General features: G+C 49.1%; 8 non-coding genes across 8 annotated transcripts; all 8 read right to left on the reverse strand.

Moving 5' to 3' along the window:
* Window positions 1–2,762: 2,762 nt before the first annotated feature.
* Window positions 2,763–2,836, reverse strand: Trnai-aau (transfer RNA isoleucine (anticodon AAU)). The gene has a single exon. It is a non-coding gene; the product is annotated as a tRNA-Ile (tRNA).
* A 159-nt stretch (window positions 2,837–2,995) lies between these two features.
* Window positions 2,996–3,069, reverse strand: Trnai-aau (transfer RNA isoleucine (anticodon AAU)). The gene has a single exon. It is a non-coding gene; the product is annotated as a tRNA-Ile (tRNA).
* A 158-nt stretch (window positions 3,070–3,227) lies between these two features.
* Window positions 3,228–3,301, reverse strand: Trnai-aau (transfer RNA isoleucine (anticodon AAU)). The gene has a single exon. It is a non-coding gene; the product is annotated as a tRNA-Ile (tRNA).
* Window positions 3,302–3,458: 157 nt separating this feature from the next.
* Window positions 3,459–3,532, reverse strand: Trnai-aau (transfer RNA isoleucine (anticodon AAU)). Its single transcript has one exon. It is a non-coding gene; the product is annotated as a tRNA-Ile (tRNA).
* Window positions 3,533–15,375: 11,843 nt separating this feature from the next.
* Trnai-aau (transfer RNA isoleucine (anticodon AAU)) lies at window positions 15,376–15,449 on the reverse strand. The gene has a single exon. It is a non-coding gene; the product is annotated as a tRNA-Ile (tRNA).
* A 165-nt stretch (window positions 15,450–15,614) lies between these two features.
* On the reverse strand, window positions 15,615–15,688 carry Trnai-aau (transfer RNA isoleucine (anticodon AAU)). Its single transcript has one exon. It is a non-coding gene; the product is annotated as a tRNA-Ile (tRNA).
* Window positions 15,689–15,851: 163 nt separating this feature from the next.
* Trnai-aau (transfer RNA isoleucine (anticodon AAU)) lies at window positions 15,852–15,925 on the reverse strand. Its single transcript has one exon. It is a non-coding gene; the product is annotated as a tRNA-Ile (tRNA).
* A 163-nt stretch (window positions 15,926–16,088) lies between these two features.
* Trnai-aau (transfer RNA isoleucine (anticodon AAU)) lies at window positions 16,089–16,162 on the reverse strand. Its single transcript has one exon. It is a non-coding gene; the product is annotated as a tRNA-Ile (tRNA).
* Window positions 16,163–18,925: the final 2,763 nt, after the last annotated feature.

Genomic DNA, 18,925 nt, shown 5'->3' on the forward strand with positions numbered 1-18,925 from the left:
GGTGTCCTCGCTGCCCCCAGGCCCCGTCACGCTGGCGTACGTTCGCTCACACTGGCCGTCTTCGTGACCGAAGCGCCAACAAACACCACATCGCGGGATGTGGCACTCGCGACGGATATGGCCCGTTCCCCGGCAGCGAAGGCAGAGCGGAGCCCTGCTCGGTACAACGACGAGGGCGAGCTCACCGGACACACTTAGCTGGTGTGGCAAGTCGTCAATTTTGACTCCGGCGTTCAGCTTCAGAGTCACAAGCCTGGTTGTAGACCCTTTGTCAGTCAATCCCTCGGCCCGCCAACGCTCCCTGACAATGTCGACGACTTTACCGAAAGGGGTGAACGCAAGGCGCACGTCCTCGTCAGGCACACTGTGGAGCAACCAGTGTACAGCGGTGAGCACTGTTAGGGTGAACACGCGAGCGCGTGGCCGACGGCACTGTCAGCGCCCCGTTACGGTCATCACTGGAAACATTGCGCATGCGCATCACGCCTTTCGCGAAATAATTGTTCCACCGCGCGCATGACGTCATGAATGCACTTGTTCGTCGTCTGCTAGCCGCATTTTTGTTTTCTAAGCCCATGCATCCTGCATTTTAAGATTTCTTTAAACATCTGTGCTTGAACAGAACAAGACAAAAAAACTTGTATATCTATGGGGGCGTGTCTATTCGTTCCCTTCAAAGTTGTTGTGCATGCAACGCCGTATATAAAACAACCAAACATCTTTCGCAGCCGTTCATTCTGTCGCCAGATCGTATTATGGCTAGGGTTCCCGATGATGAACGGCGCTCAATTGTCGATCTTTCCCTGAAAGGTTATTCCCAGCGGTATATTGGCGCTTTAGTTAATAGGCCCCTGAAGACTGTGAACAGGATAATTCAAGCCTACAAGTATGAAGGTCGCATTCAGGATGCACCCCGCGCGCCCCGCCCTAAAGCTACCACAGACGATGAAGACGCCCTCATAGTTGCAGCTGCTGTTCGTAACCCTTTCTTGCCAGCCCCAGCAATACGCGAGGACTTGGATTTGGACGTTTCGGACACCACTGTTCGACGTCGCCTGCGTACTGCGGGCCTTCGCAGTCGCGTCGCAGCGCAGAAGCCACTACTAACGGCGGCAAACAAGGACGCACGACGGCAGTTCGCTGAGCTGCACGAAGCGTGGACATCAGAAGAGTGGGGTCGCGTCATCTTTTCGGATGAGTCGACGTTTTCGACGCGACAAGACCAAAGATTGCGTGTTTGGAGACTACCAGGCACACGGTGAGGCAAACTTCCTGCTTTGAAAAGCAATTGTTTTAGTTAACGTCACAATGCCACGCAGGAACGACCCGGACAACGTGCAAGGTGTTTCTGCCAGTGGGAGATCGAGTGTGGACGTGTGGGGTGCTGTTTCAAGATATGGTTTAGGGCCCCTGCAACGTATACGTGGACACTTATCGTCGGAACAACACTGCAACATTTTGAACAATGTGCTGTTGCCATATGCGAGCAGTTTATTCCCAGACGGTGATTACCTGTTCCAACAGGACCGGTCACCGATACACACGGCGCGGGCTGTCAAGGAGTTCCAGGCGGAGCAGCACATGCAGCTACTGGAATGGCCTCCGAAAGGAGCGGACCTGAATGTGATATAAAACGTGTGGGGCCGTCTGAAAGGTTCTTTGGCAAGGAAGCCCCTTTATTCCGCGACTTCGGACCAGTTGTGGGCGCAAGTCAGCAACGAGTGGGAAAGGCTGAAAGCCGATCGGGAATATGTTCGATCACTTTACGACTCGTTACCGTCCAGAATAGCTGCAGTCGTTGCTGTAAGTGGTCACATGACTCGCTATTAGATTTGCTCATGTTTTTATATTTGTTCTCATGGTCTTGTTTAACTTGAATTGCAAAAGTGCAATTTTCTTGAATAAAAAGTTTAATAATTATCCCTCTTACACTCACTTTTTTCCTTCACGCTCCAATCTTCAATCCAGATGGACCTTGAAATGCAGAAGGTATCAGCTCAGCGAACAAAAAATGCGGCTAGCAGACGACGAACAAGCGTATCGATGACGTGATGCGCGCGGTGGAAAGAGTGTTTCGCAAAGCACATGCTGCGCATGTGCAATGTTTCCAACGATGGCTGTTACGCGGCGCTGATAGTGCCGTCGGCCACGCACTCGCGTGTTCACCCTAACAGTGCTCACCGCTGTACCTTCATTCTGACGTCCCTGTTGGCCGGGTCGATGACGATACAGCGCTTGCTTTTAACTTGCAGTTCACCGATGCTGACCAACTTCCTGACCGCTTCAGCGTCCTTGAAGGTGACCGCCCACACATGGCTCATACGGTACGGCCCCAAGGCGACTACCTCGGGGAGCACCGAATACTGAGCCAGAGCGTCGCGGAAGTAGGGGCGAGCCTTGACGTCCCCATGCAAAAACACGGTATTTAAAACGAGCCGACCTGTAGGCAAACTGGGCAGAACAACCTGGTATTCGCTTTTCATTGCCGATGACCTGTTACCGCGGCCGAGCTTGGCCGCTATCGCCGCTCCATCGGAGCTCATGAAAAAAACACGTCCGTTCGCTAGCGCGGCCGGAAGTGGAAAAACTGAGCTAGCAGGCCGGGCGAGGACAACGGCTGCCTCAATTAAACGACAAATATGAGTCACTTTATGTGCGCGTGGACGGTCACGGCGAAATATGAGAGCGGTCTATGCATTCAAAAAGGGAAAAAAAAGGTAATAAGCATGGGAGCCATTGGAGCGCGCACAAAAAGAAACGCGTGGCCTGCGCAGGGATCGAACCTACGACCTTCGCGTTATTAGCACGACGCTCTAACCGACTGAGCTAGCAGGCCGGGCGAGGACAACGGCTGCCTCAATTAAACGACAATGATGAGTCACTTTATGTGCGCGTGAACGGTCACGGCGAAATATGAAAGTGGTCCATGCATTCAAAAAGAAAAAAGAAGATATTAAGCATGGGAGCCATTGGAGCGCGCACAAAATGAAACGCGTGGCCTGCGCAGGGATCGAACCTACGACCTTCGCGTTATTAGTACGACGCTCTAACCGACTGAGCTAGCAGGCCGGGCGAGGACAACGGCTGCCTCAATTAAACGACAACGATGAGTCACTTTATGTGCGCGTGAACGGTCACGGCGAAATATGAAAGTGGTCCATGCATTCAAAAGAAAAAAAAAGATAATAAGCATGGGAGCCATTGGAGCGCGCACAAAAAGAAACGCGTGGCCTGCGCAGGGATCGAACCTACGACCTTCGCGTTATTAGCACGACGCTCTAACCGACTGAGCTAGCAGGCCGGGCGAGGACAACGGCAGCCTCAATCAAACGAAAACGATGAGTCAGTTTATGTGCGCGTGGACGGTCACGGCGAAATATGAGATCGGTCTATGCATTCAAAAAGAAAAAAGAAAGATAAGCATGGGAGCCATTGGAGCGCGCACAAAAAGAAACGCGTGGCCTGGGCAGGGATCGAACCTACGACCTTCGCGTTATTAGCACGACGCTCTAACCGACTGAGCTAGCAGGCCTTTTTTTTGTTTGAACTTTTATTCAAATAGAAAGCAAGTACATAGATAAAAACCACTTTGGTCTGCTTGACCAGTGTGGTAGACTAAAATTTCTTCATTTTTGCCAAGTCATCAAGTACCGAAAGCCAACCTGGAGGCTCGGCTAAAGAGCTATATACCTCGCGCATGTAGGTTACGTTCTCTATAATGTTTTCCCTGCTTGACTTTATTTTGGGGTCGGCGTGCCTAACCGCCATTCTTGTGACCCAAAGGCTATGAAGGCCCAGTATCATAATCATGTCATAAGGAACGTTATTTTCATTCTGTACTGAAAGGTATCGAATTCCATATGGTGTTATCGGTAACTCTTTCTTCAGGGTTCATTGCAACACATCCCCCAAAAATACTGGATCCCACCAATCAATAAACGTGTGCTCGATGGTTTCGGGTTTCTTACACAAGCGGCAGTTGGTCGTCCAAAGTGCAAACATTCCTTTCTCATCTAGCCATGTTTTTACCGGAAGTGTGTTTGTGTGTAAATTGAAAAAGAACGTTTTAACAGCTCCTCTAACAGTCATTCTTCTAACTCTATTTAAAACATCCTGCCCTGAGCCTCCATTGTTTAGGGATCTGTATAATGGGACTGGCATCATCACATCAATTAAATATTTATACAGCTTCTTTCTCGGTACAAGGCTTAGGTACTCGAAAGAGAAGCGTGTTTTAAGTAACCTAAATGTCGCCACTACTTCTCTGAAGTAATCTTTTACGCCACAATCAAATGTAGTCGCACTAGACACAACAAATTCAGGCAATACATTTTTTAAGCGCATTTGCATCATTTCTCTCGAAAACGGGTCTCTCTGGTCCCGCATGAACATAAAACGCGACAGAATCTGCCGGATGTACAGATGCGAAAGGCCCAGGCCTCCGTCTTTCACTGAGCGAAATAGATTAGTTCGGCTAACTCTCTCCCAACTGGAGCCCCAAATGAACACCGCAAATATTCGGCGCAGTTTTTGCACATGGACGCGTGACATTGATAAAAATTGCAGCACATACCACACTTTGGCAATCAAAAACACATTGCACGCACTGGCCCGAGCAAACATCGATAATTCACGGCCTTGCTATCCTCCAACTTTCTCCTTCACCCTTGGCGTCAAGAGGAACGCCTAAATACGTAGACGGACTTCTTGCCCACGTAAGGCTCGCAAATTTTTCTCGTTTAACGTCCCATGTTCCGTGCCAGAAACCGATACTTTTCTCCCAGTTGATCGCGCAGCCTGTCTGTTTACAAAAATCTTTGGTGACGCTAATGGCTTCTTCTGTGCTTTTGCGGTCAGTGCAAAAAACACCTACGTCATCAGCGTAGGCAAGGATTTTCACGTGATGCGTCTGAAGCCTGAAACCATGTACCTTTTCATTATTAATCAGACTAAGGCAGAAGGGTTCAAGGTAAAGAGCGAAGAGCAGGGATGACAACGCACATCCTTGTTTTATAGATGACCGGACGTCAATATTCTGGGTGAGGTTCTTGTTAACTATAATGCGCACCGTACAATCACTATACGCCATCTTTAAACCTTCTGATAACACTTTGCCAACATTGGCATGCTGAAACACAGAAAAAAGAACATCGTGTGTGACACGGTCAAAAGCCTTAGCGAGATCAAGTTGTAACATTGCAACTCGTCCTGATATAGCATCACAGCATTCTAGAACACTGCGGGCTACATGCACATTTGTACATATCGAACGCCCTTTTATTCCACATGTCTGGTGCGGTCCAACGAGAAGCATAATAACGCTTTGCAGACGTTTAGCCAAAATTTTTGTGTAGATTTTATAGTCAATATTTGTAAGAGTTATTGGGCGATAGGCCCCTACTGATAAAAGTTTCGCAGGATCATCCGTTTTAGGTATTAAAACCATATGAGCAGCGCGAAAGGCAGGCGGTAACAATTTTTCCCCATAAGCGTTTTGAATTACCTTATGCAAAATGGGGCTGATTTCCTCGATGAACATTTTGTAAAAAGCTGCGCCTATTCCATCTGGTCCGGGTGTTTTTCCTGGAGCCAATTCTTTAATGGCACTTCTCACTTCATCTATACTCATTGGCTGTTCTAATCGCGTCTTAACTTGTTCATCAGTCCTGGGTATTAAGTTAATAACCTCGGTTCTTAGCCCAGTTTTCCCGCCCTTGATATTCGCAAATAATTCGCTGTACTGCTCAACAAATGCTTGCTCAATTTTACTCCTGTCTGATGTCACTTCGTTGCAATAGAGGATCTGTCGTATTTCATTTTGAGCCGCATATTTTCTTTCATCGGACATCGCTCGCTTGTTGGGCGTTTCACCAAGCCACATCTTCTCAGCTCGCGCCCTTATCACTGCGGCCCTGTACTTTTCCGTTGCAATTACTTCTAGTTTGTTTTTCACTTCACCGATTGCTTTTATGTACATGCCGGGATTGCTGCTTTCCATGCACATAAGAAAATCGAGTTGGCACTGGAGTTCCTTTTCATTACTCTTTTGCATTTGGCTATTAATGCTTCCCCTTTCAATCGCACTCATCTTGACTGCGCTCTTAAAGTTTTCCCACTCAGCTGCCCAACCATGTGATACCGTGGATGCCATTTGTTCAATTCTTCTTGTTACACACGCCATAAATTTTTCGTCATGTAAAAGTTTCACATTGAATTTCCATAAAGCCCAATTAAAACGGCTTTTTCTCAAGTTGGTTCCTAGTGTAGCCAATACAAGGCTATGGTCGCTAAATGACACATGTTTCACTTCATAGTGGTCACAATCTCTGGCAAGATCGACTGTAACATATATCCTATCCAGCCTAGCACAGCTTCCGCGCTGATAATGGGTGTAGGTAGGGCGGCTTCCTCTTAACAATAAATATCCAAGATCCTCTAAATAATATTCCTGAAGCAGTGAAACAAGCAACCGTGAACTTTTATCTCGTAGAGGGGTGTTTTTGGCTCGATCTTCAGCGAAACACACACAATTAAAGTCGCCAAACGTAATTAAACATTTTTCGCATTTCAAGAATTTTTCTAACTCTTCAAACAACACAACGCGCTCATAATCGGTGTTTGGTGCGTATATACAGATAGCAAGCCATTCCCTTGCACAATACGAAAAGTCAAGAACAAGCAATCGTCCCGCCTCCGACGCAACAACTTTTTCGCCTTCGATGCCTACGTTATTCCTTATGTAAATTGCACAACCGCCGTATGTGCCTACTGCGTGGCTAACACAAACATTAAAATGCCTTCGAAAAGTTTCCACCATGCGATCCGTCTGCTCCTCACTTTCAATCTTTGTTTCTTGCACGGCTACTATGTATAAGTTATTTTCCAGAAAAAGTCGGTTAAGTTGATTTTGTCGTCTCTGGGTCGCCTATACTCGTACATTTACTGTGGCAACACGTAAGGCAAGACCGAGCCTTTCGTCTTTAAGTTGCGAAGAGCTGATGGATCGCGCAGTGTTTACCTCAGGGAGCAAGGGTGCATTAGAGCCTTCACTGAGTTGCGGCCGTGGTTGGTCGGGATGAACTCGCTGTCTGTTGCCTGCCTCGTCAACCGAAGTTCGGTGACTGGACGGGACAGCATCGTCCATGCGTTGTCGCTTTGGCGGTCCCATGTTGCTTACTTAGCAAGGGGTAGCGAGACCCCGCCTTTATTCCGGCGGTTTCTCCAGCGGGCGTCTACCAGAAAGAATGTTCGGTTTCGGCTTCAACGGTGTTCGTCGCGTCAAAGCCGTTTTCATTGGCGGCCCTCCGTCATCTGCATCATCGAGATGGTCTGGTTCACCAACACTGTCGCTGTGCATACGCTTTGTCGACGCCTCTACAACGCCATCCATCGTTTCACACTGCACTGTCGACGTTTCATTTGGCGGTGTATCCTGAGGTTCACTTGACGGTTTCCTCTGCAGTAAACACTTTTCGGCCATTTCGTTGTGCACGTCTTCACTATTTGGTCCTGTCGTATTTTCTTCCAGCTCTTTCCTTTCATTAGTTGTTGACTCACGTTGATGTATCACTGCCGAGGGCGTTTCCACCGCTTTTTGTTTCACCGTCACCGTCGCTGCTACTTCTACAGCTTCAGCCTCGTCCATGATGTTGTCTGATACGTCAGCGTCCTTTCTGGGGCCCGATATGTTCGCGTACGTGGGTACGCACTGGGTTTCGTCATGGCCGAACCGGCGGCACCGTGAACATCGGGGGATTCGGCAGTCGCGGCGGATATGCCCTTTTCCTTGGCAGCGCAAGCAGAGTGGCGCCTTGCCTGGAATAACTACGACGGCAGGCTCACCGGCGACACGCACTTGATAAGGGATGTCTTCAATTGTGACTCCGGCCTTTAGCCTGAGGTTCAGCACGCGCGTTGTCGTAGCCTTTTCCGAAATTCCGAGGATACGCCAGCGCTCATTTGTCGCTTCCATCACCTCGCCGTATGACTCGAAAGCCATACGAATGTCGTCGTTCTTTACATTAGGAAGGACCCAGTGGATTTTCACTCGGACATCTTGGTTATTCGGGTCTCCTACCAGACACTTTCTGCCTTTCACAGTAATATTCCCAGTCGTCAACAACTTCTTCATACGCATCGCGTGGAGGCCCAGGACCATAATGAGGTCATACGGTACTTCCTCTGAGGTATCTATTGGCAAGAAGCGTATTCCATACGGGTCCAGAGGTAACTGTTTCTTCAGCGTTCTCTGCAGCACGTCCCAGTGAAAGATCGGGTCCCAGCAATCTAGGAAAACATGTTCTATTGTTTCTGGTTTTTTACATAAAAAGCAGTCGCTTGTCCAGGGGATGAAAATACCCTTGCTATGAAGCCAGGTCTTAACGGGAAGTGTGTTTGTATGTAATTTGAAAAAGAAAGACTTAGTTGATGGCCGTACTGGCATTTTCTTGACTCTTTTTAGAACGTCCTGTCCGATGCCTCCACGGTGTGGCGAACGGTACAAAGGTACAGGCAGCATCGTGTCCACAAGATCTCTGTACAATTTTTTTTTCAAACGGTGGACAGATACTGCAGCGAAAAACGCACATTCAACATCCTATACGCCAGCACCATTTCATGCAGGTACCCAGTCACGGTTCCCGGCATGTTCTGAGCCGACGAAACAACAATTCCCGGAAGAAGTCTACTCAGCCGTAGTTGAATTAGTGTTCGAAGAAAAAGATCATTTTGATCCCGCAGAAACGAAAAAGCGTGACACAATTTGTCGCCAAAACAAGTGAACCAGACCAAGCCCACCTTTCTTGACCGGGAAAAACAAATTTGTTCGACTCGTCCTATCCAAGGTAGAGGCCCAAATGAAAGTGGCGAAAATGCGGTGAATTTTTTGTACGCTTACCCGCGCAGCACACAACTCATTCATAACATACCATATCTTGGAAACTAAAAAAAGGTTGCAAACAGTGGCTCTAGAAAACATTGACAATTGCTTGCCTCTCCAACCGTCAGCCTTTTCCTTTGCTCTCGAAACTTGGTCGAGCCAGTACGGTTCAGGCTCACGGTAACACCGGAGAGGCACCCCCAGGTACTGTGTAGGCAACCTTAACCAATTCAATCGAGAAAAGGTCTCCAGCTTGTCTTCCCAACTGTTTAAATTCTTCCCATTTAATGGCGAAGCTTGCTAATTCGACTGAAATCAGGCTTTCTAGTTCCTTCGCAACAGCATCAACGAAACCATCGTCATCCAACAACTGCACGTTCACATTCCAGAGGTGCCAGTTAAAGGTTTGTTTGATCTGTCTTTTCCCAAAGGTGGCAGTTACCAAGCAGTGATCGCTATATACAATGGGTTGCACATCATATTCACTACACAAGGGCACCAATTCGGCTGACACATATAATCTATCTAGCCGAGCGTGGCTATCACGCTGGAAGTGGGTAAACTGCGGGTGAGTACCACTCGCGAAGACACTACCGATATCTTCCAAGTCGTAATCGTGAACCACTGAATTTAGCAATTCAGCACTCTTATCGCGTACGTGTGAAAATTTTGCGCGGTCGTCAGCAGTGCATACACAGTTAAAATCGCCCAGCAGTATTACCACCTTGTCACAGTTTACGTACTCTTCAAGACGCTCAAAGAAGGATCGCCGGTCTGTTTTAAGATTCGGTGCGTAGACACAAATGACAAGGAAATCCTTATCGCAAAAACAAAAATCAGCCACTAAAAGGCGCCCACTTTCACACGAAAACACTGCCTGCACACAAAGGCCAAAGTTTCTTCGAATGAATACAGTGCAACCACCTGATCCACCAACAGCGTGAGAAACAAACGCGTCAAAGTGCGCACGGAAATTGGACGCCATTCTGTCGGTTAGTTCTTGGCTCTCTATTTACGTTTCTTGGATTCCCAGAAGATGCAAGTCATTATCTAAGAGTAGGCGACTTAGCTGACATTGCCGCCTTCTTGCACCGAGCCCTCGTACATTTAACGTGGCTACACGTAGTGCTCCTTCGATATTAGCTGCCATGACTACATGGTAGAATGGTGCCCATCACAGTTACGCAAGGACGAGTGTTCATAATGACGTGCCGATAACCGCGTCGAATGCCACAAAAGGGAACACAACCCGACCTCTCGAAAGCAACACTCATATGCAACTTGGGCCCTCGTTCCTGACACATATCCAAAAGAATAGCGCTCAGGGTGACGGCCATTGCACTCACCAACCCCCCAACCCGCCTCAAGCTAAACACAGTACAGAACTACGGAGGCGGTTTACCCGCCTGCCGTGCATCGGCCGTAATGTTCGGCCGCAGCTTCAAGGTTGGTCTCCTCATACCTGGCGTTTTGGGCGGTGGCTCGTCTCCGCTGCTGCTGTCCTGCATCATAGCCAGGCTATTGGTCTGGTCGCGCGGGCGTTTCCCCGCCTGCAAGTTAGCGAGCCCGGTATGGGTGTCCATGTCTTCCTGTTCAGGGGGGATGGAGGCCGCTCCCGGATCAGGTGGGCTCTCTTACTCACGGTTCGTCATGGCTACAGTGCCCTCTACTTGCTCTTGTTGTTCAGTAGCGACGGTGTCACGGAGCGGCATATTTTCGAATGGTTTGGACGCTGATTAACTACACGCCGAATTACGAGCGTCAAAAATGTGGGCTCCTGATTGTGCAGCGTATAATTTATTCGACATCGACACGCCAAATTGCGGGCGTCAAAAGCGTCGTGGCCACTCGGGCTGCCATAGAGACCCAGCATAGAGACAGAACGAGTGGCCGAGGTCTTGGTCGAGATGTTCTCCCGATTTGGCGTCCCCAACGAAGTGCTGAGTGATCGAAGCACGAATTTCACGTCAGACCTAATGAAGGCAGTAGCTCGGCTTCTTTCCGTGCGCCAGCTCCACACCACCCCGTACCATCCCATGGCCAATGGCATGGTGGAAAAGTTCAACGGAACATTGAAGTTGATGTTGAAGCGCATGTGCGCAGAAAAGCCGAGAGATTGAGACCGCTACCTGGCGCCTCTCCTTTTCGCCTACAGGGAAGTCCCCCAGGCCAGTATGGGCTTTTCGCCTTTTGAATTATTATACGGCCGACATATGAGAGGCCCCTTGGTGATCTTGAAGGAACTGTGGAGGAATACCGAACTCAGCGATGAAGCAAAGACGACCTATCAGCATGTCTTCGACCTTCGGAACCGACTGGAGGAAACTTGCCGGATGGTACACGAGGAGTTGGAGAAGGCAGGGGCACGATACGCGAAACTTTACAACCGCAAGGCAAAGGAAGGACAGTTTCACCCTGGAGACAGGGTATAGATCTTGCTCCCTACCGACAACAACAAGCTGCTCCTGCAGTGGAAGGGTCGTTTTGAGGTCAGGGAGAAGAGAGGGGAGGCCGACTATATCATCGATACGGCCGTCGGGAGGAAAATATTCCACGCCAACTTGCTAAAAAAGTACGAGGAGAGAGACTGCCGTCCAGCCAACGTGTGCAATGCGACATTCGGTGTTCTGGAGTCGGGCGACGATGGGAGTATTCCTACCCCCGAACTACGGAAATCAGAAGGGGAGAAGGACGTCAAACTCTCAGACAAACTAAATGCTGAACAGACCAGACAGGTCCAAAGTGTTGTTAGAAAACACGCACCTATCTTTTCTGACGTCGCGGGCAAAACCGACTGGGATTACTGCAATCTGCAACTAACCCCAAACAACCCCGTCCACGTGAAGCAGTACCCCCTCCCCTTTGCGACGCGCGAAAGCGTAGAAAAGCAGGTGCGAGAAATGGAGAGGCTCGGAATTGTCGAGAGATCGGTGTCCCCCTACAATTCGCCGGTAATTTTGGTGAAGAAGCCGGATGGTACGAACCAGCTGTGCATTGATTTTCGGCGCCTGAACAATGTTCTGGTGGCCGACGCCGAACCCATGACTCAGGCCGACGCGGTCTTCGCGACAGTCGGAGACAAGAGGTATTTCTCCAAACTAGACTTTGTGAAGGGCTACTGGCAAATCCCATTATCGGCGGAATCCAGGGCAAAGACGGCCTTCTCGACGACATCTGGACCGTATCAATTCCGCTTTATGCCCTTCGGAATAAAGACAGCCCCTGCTGTGTTTGCGAAATTGATGCGCAAAGTTGCGAACAGTGTACCGGGTGTGGAACACTACTATGACGATGTCCTGGTGGCCACCGAAACATGGGAAGATCATCTGAACTCCCTGGAGCTGCATTTCCAGCGCATCGAGGCGGCTGGGTTAACAGTACGCCCCAGTAAGTGCGAGTTTGGCATGGAGGAGACAGACTTCCTGGGTCATCGAGTTGGACGAGGCATATTGCAACCTTTGGGGAAGACGCTGGACAAGATCGAAGCTGCGCCACGCCCGTCAACGAAGCGGCAGGTACGCTCCTTCCTTGGTTTGACCGGATACTACCGGGAATTTATCCCGAGCTACGCCAAAATCAGCGCTCCCCTCACGGAATTAACCCGGAAGGGAAAAAGCAACTCAGTCAAGTGGACACCAGCATGCGAAGAAGCATTTCAAGAACTGAAACACCAAGTCTCCAAGGACCCAATATTGCGACTTCCGGATTTACAGCAGCCCTTCGTGCTCCGGACAGACGCAGCGGACACGAGCCTGGGAGCGGTGCTCATGCAAACCTATGAGGGCAAGCTCCACCCCGTAGCTTATGCCAGCCGAAAGCTACTGCCTCGGGAGGCCGCCTACAGCACAGTGGAACGCGAATGTATGGCGTTGGTCTGGGGGGTCCAGAAATTCTCCATGTTCCTGTATGGTGTTCACTTTATCGTCCAAACCGGCCACCAACCGCTCAGCTACATCAGGTAAGCGAAACAACTGAACGGCCGGGTACTACGATGGAGCTTACTGCTTCAGGAATATCAGTTCACGGTCATCCACATTAAAGGAAGCGAGAACGTGGGGGCCGATTATTTGGGCAGAATATAGGGTCATTCGGCAGTGAAGTTGGAGAATTTTTGTGTTGTGTGCCTGGACGTGTAGTGCTCTGTTTATTTGTGTTTTCGTATAGTACACGATGTTATTTGATGTATAATGTTATGTATACATGGAACGGCCTTCTTTTTCTTCTTTTCGAAAATGGCACTCGTGTAAGTGAATATTATGTGATAATATTCTGAAAGTGGGGGGGGGGGGGGGGCTTTGTAACGGAGCGGCATATTTTCGAATGGTTTGGACACTGATTAACTACACGCCGAATTACGAGCGTCAAAAACGTGGGCTCCTGACTGTGCAGCGTATAATTTATTCGACATCGACACGCCGAATTACGGTCGTCAAAAGCGTCGTGGCCGCTCGGGCTGCCATCTCGATTCCAGACGCGACACGCCGATTACGGACCCAGAAGTGTGCTTGTACGTCTGCGTGGTATGCCGGGTTCCACCTTGGCCCTTGACATTGGGAGAGAGGAGAATATGCGGTTCTTCGTCCATGGTGAAAGGGACGCGGCCAAGATTGTTGGGAGCAAATAGCTCTGAATTCGGAGAACTCTACATAGCGGCAGTTTCCCTACATAGGGAACTAGGGAAAGGAGACGCTATTTAAGCGCAGGTTTTGGGCCCTGCTGATTAGTCTAGAAGCTGATCCTGTAATCTGCGGAGAAGTAGTCAAGGAGCTAGCGCCGTCCAGTATCGCCTGGGCCGCCTAGCCGCGTCGGAACTCCAAGTAACTAGTTGACGTACGAGACGTCAAACCAGCGTCTGCAACGAAGTCCTCGGTAGTCCGCCTCCAGTTAGCTCAACCTGCTTGAGGGAAGTCTTCGGATCTAGACTCCCGGGAAACCCAGCCCAGCAATTCGCATCAACCTCGACAAGATCGGACCGCCAGCCTTCTTCGGGAAAGCTCTGTGCACCGACTTCACGGTCTATGGACTTGCTGCTGCTGCCCGGCCAAGCGTATGACACCATTTGTTTTCTTTTGAACTTTGGCTTCTATTGAACTTTGCTTTAGTGTTTAGTGTATTCTTGTGTATTTGATCCTCGCACTGTTTCATTTTTATATCTACTGTTAATTGTTCGTATTTATTGTCTTCATCATTGTGATATATTAAGTTCAGGTGTGTTAGTGTGTCTTGTGTTTTTTATTTTATTGATTTGTGTATATTTATCAGCCGATAAATATCTTGTTTTTTTGTTTACTCCCGACTCTGACTCTTTTCACTATGCTCGCGTGCGTACGGAACGACCAATCAGCTTGTCTACCCCGTCGATCGACTTCCCGCCGACGACGAATCGGAGACAGCTGTGGCAGACGGCTTCATTGACATGTTGTCCCTGTTGCTGAAGTCGTACCTCCGTCTTTGCCGCCTCGCCAGCTGCTTCCTTAGCCGTGGACGATGTTTCTTCCATGTCCGCCTCGTCCATGAGTAGGGCGGAGCTGTCGTCGTTGCTCACGGGTCCGGTCACGCTAGCGTACGTCCGCTCGCACTGACTCTCTTCGTGACCGAAGCGTCGGCACGCAGCACACCACGGAATGTGGCAGTCGCGACGAATATGGCCTGTTCCGCGGCAGCGCAGGCAGAGAGGGGCCCTGCCCGGCACAACCACGAGAGCCAGCTCGCCGGAGGCGCTCACCTGATGTGGCAGGTCGACCAGCGTTACGCCCGGCTTCAACTTCAGCGTAACCAGTCTTGTAGTGGAGTTCTTATCAGCCACGACGTGCACCCGCCACCGCTCGCGGGCGACGTCCGTGACCTTTCCAAACGGCGCGAAGGCAAGACGCACGTCCTCGTCAGGAACGGTGTGCAGCAGCCAATGCACTTTCAAGCGCACATCCTGGTTGGCGGGGACAATGACGAGGCATCGGCCCTTTTTGACCTGCAGCTCACCAACGCTGACTATCTTCTTCACGGCTTCGTCGTCCTTGAAGGTCACGGCCCAAACGTGGCTCATACGGTAGGTCCCGAGAGCCACCACTTCCGGCAGGAGCGATAACGGGGCGAGCGCATCGCGGAAATCTTCCACCCGGTATGGGCGGGCCCTGATGTCACAATGTAAAAAAACTGTGTTCACAACAAAACGCCCTGTTGGCAAACTCGGCAAAACAACTTGATACTCGCTGTCCGAGGTGGAAATCCTGTTACCGTGGCCGCTCTGGGCCGCTGAAGCTGCTCCTACGGAGCCCGTCATCTTACGTCCGTCACGCTCGGTGGCCGGAAGCAGAATAGTCGCTAGCTGGCCGGACGAGGACAACGGCTGCCTCAACTTAACGACAACGATGAGTCACTTTCTGTGCGCGTGGACGGTCACGGTGAAATCTGAGAGATCCGTCTACGCATTCAAAAAAAAAAAAAGAGAGAGAACAATAAGCCTGGGAGCCACTGGAGTCCGCACAAAAAGAAACGCGTGGCCTGCGCAGGGATCGAACCTACGACCTTCGCGTTATTAGCACGACGCTCTAACCGACTGAGCTAGCAGGCCGGGCGAGGGCAACGGCTGCCTCAATTAAAGGACAACGATGAGTCACTCTATGTGCGCGTCGACGGTCACGGCGAAATCTGAGAGATCCGTCTACGCATTCAAAAAGAAAAAAAAAAGAGAACAATAAGCATGGGAGCCACTGGAGTCCGCACAAAAAGAAACGCGTGGCCTGCGCAGGGATCGAACCTACGACCTTCGCGTTATTAGCACGACGCTCTAACCGACTGAGCTAGCAGGCCGGGCGAGGGCAACGGCTGCCTCAATTAAAGGACAACGATGAGTCACTCTATGTGCGCGTCGACGGTCACGGCGAAATCTGAGAGATCCGTCTACGCATTCAAAAAGAAAAAAAAGAGAACAATAAGCATGGGAGCCACTGGAGTCCACACAAAACGAAACGCCTGGCTTGCGCAGGGATCCAACCTACGACCTTCGCGTTATTAGCACGACGCTCTAACCGACTGAGCTAGCAGGCCGGACGAGGGAAACGGCTGCCTCAAATAAACAACAACGATGAGTCACTTAATGTGCGCGTGGACGGTTACGGCGAAATCTGAGATATCCGTCTACGCATTCAAAAAGAAAAAAAAGAGAACAATTAGCATGGGAGCCACTGGAGTCCGCACAAAAAGGAACGCGTGGCCTGCGCAGGGATCGAACCTACGACCTACGCGTTATTAGCATGACGCTCTAACCGACTGAGCTAGCAGGCTTTTTTTAATTTATTTATTTATTGCCGGTCTTTGACAATGTACATACAATGCACACAGTATAGAAACAAACATCACAAAAAGAACACTTACAGAACATACTGAAAAACATGAAAGCCATCCGCCCAACATGGACTGGCGTTGTCAAACTAAAATTCTTTTAAAACTGTCAGAGGTTCTATCCTCGACAGCCAATCGGGTACACAATCTTGTATTTTCTTAATTTCAATGAAACGAGACATACTTTCTCGAAAATAAATACGAGCAGGCCTAGCATCTGGGTCGCAATGGTACCCAGCCATTCGTGCCCGCCATAAACAGTGGAGGCCACTGAGCATAATTAGGTCGTATGGAACCCCGTCCTTATTCTCAATCAGTAAGTACCTGATCCCATGCCGATTCAACGGAAACTCCTTCTTGATTGTCCGTTTTAGGACGTCCCAGAAGTACACCCCTTCCCAGCAATGCAGGAACACATGATCTACAGTTTCAGGTTGCTTGCAAATCAAGCAGTGTGCGCCCCATGGTACAAGGAAGCCGCGTTCTTCCATGAATGTCTTCGCTGACAGTGTTCCTGTGTGTAGCCTAAAAAAGAATGTTTTTGCCCCAGTAGGCACCTCCATTCTTTTCACCCGTTTAAGGACATCCTGTCCTGGTCCTCCATTGTGTATAGCTCTGTACAATGGCACTGGAAATATAATATCGCATACATCTTTATATAATGTCTTTCTTTTCACGGCAGATAAATAATCGAAAGAAAAACGCACAGAAAGAAAGCGCACACTGTCGACTACTTCTTTAAGATAGCCGCGGATCGTTCCTAGCATACTATTGGTACTAACAATGAGTGCCGGCAGCGCAGCTCTTAATCTGAGCTGTAATACTGTACGCAGAAAAGGATCACGCACATCTCGAAAAAACAAAAATCTATTGACAAGCTGTCGTACAAAAAGATGCGCCAAGCCCAGGCCACCTTCCTTCACCCGCCTGAACAGATCTGTTCGGCTGCATCTTTCCCAGTTAGAGTCCCAGATAAAAACGCGAACACTCTGTGCAACCTTTGCACGTTTACCCTTGAGCAAAACAACGTCTGCATGACGTACCACAACTTCGTAATGAAAAACAAATTACATACAGTTGCCCTTGCGAAAATGGACAGGTTGATGCCTTTCCACCTGTCTGCTTTTTCTCTTGTTTCTTTTATTTGGTTCGTATTCGATCACCTACATTAACGTGATCCAGAATAGCAAACAAAATATCATGAGATACACAGTCAAACGCTTTCTCTAGGTCAAGCTGCAGCACTGCGACGCCATCGTAAGTGATGTCACAGCACTCGAGCACGCACCGCATCGTGTGAATATTCGAAAAAATTGACCTCCCTTGGATCCCACACGTTTGGTGGTCTGCGACTATTTCTTTGATGACGCCTTGAAGTCTGGCTGCCAAAACCTTCATGAAAATCTTATAGTCGACATTGGTTAAAGATATCGGCCTATAAGATGTCACGATCAAAAGTTTATCCGCTTTGTCACTCTTAGGTATCAAGATGGTATGCCCTTTAGCAAAAGAAGGCGGCAAAGCTTTGTTCACATGCGCTGCGTTGAACAGGTCTGTTACCAGGGGCGACAATTCTTTCTTGAAGGCTTTATAAAAACACGCGCTCAGACCGTCAGGTCCGGGTGATTTGCCGTTGTTCAAATCATTTATTGCTTTTCCGACGTCGTGTTCTCTTATAGTCCCTTCTAATCGGTCCTTCGTGTCGTCACTCAATCGCGGCATGCGACTGAGAAAGACCCTTTTGAACTCATCTACATTGGCTTCTTGATATGCAAACAGTGACTGGTAATACTCTAAAAAAGCTCGGCCTATGCTCTTATTATCGTCGACGAGTGTGCCATTCCACGAGATCTTATCGACATGATTACGTCGACCATGAGCTTTTTCAAGTCCAACCGCCCTTTTGGGTGGAGTCTCCCCCGCTACTAATGCATTTGCTCTTGCGCGCACAATCGCGCCTTGATAGCGTTCTTTGTCCAACTGTTCGATTTTTTCTTTGATGGTTCGCATATCTTGCTTATACGCCCCTGGCTCTTCGCACTCCAGAGCTATCAGCTGATTAAGTATCTTTCGTAAGTCTCGTTCTTTCATTTCCCTCTCAAACTTTAAGCAGCTCGACCTTTCTATTGCTTTCATTTTTACCTTTTGTTTGAACCATTCCCATTTCTCTGCTATAGTTTCAGTACTTTCATCGCATACTTCCATAACGGCCTCATGTATTGCCTCTACAAATGCCTCGTCTTTTAGTAGTAAGGCATTCATTTTCCATAGGTCCCAGTTAAAAGATGATTCCTTCTTCTTCATACCTATGTGACACTTCACCAAGCAGTGATCTGAGAACGACACAGGTGCGACAGAATAACTGTGGCACATTGGAATCATGTCTTGTGACATGTACAAGCGGTCTAACCGCGCATGACTACTGCCTTGAAATCGTGTGTACATCCCCTCCCGCTCCCCCTCCAGACAGTCACATACATCGTCTAGTTCACTACCAATAATCAACTTAGAAAGTATGTGACTGCTTTTATCTCGAATACCGGCATTATTGGATCGATCCCGAGCCCTCAAAACACAGTTGAAATCCCCCAACAAAAACATGCACTTTTCACGGCTAATGTACCGAAAAAGATTCGAAAAAAATACAGCACGCTCTTCTACAACATTTGGCGCATATATGCACATAACTCGGAATTCGACTCCAGC

The sequence above is a fragment of the Dermacentor silvarum genome, chromosome 5 (assembly GCF_013339745.2).
Source record: "Dermacentor silvarum isolate Dsil-2018 chromosome 5, BIME_Dsil_1.4, whole genome shotgun sequence".
In the NCBI taxonomy this organism is placed as follows: Eukaryota; Metazoa; Arthropoda; class Arachnida; order Ixodida; family Ixodidae; genus Dermacentor; species Dermacentor silvarum.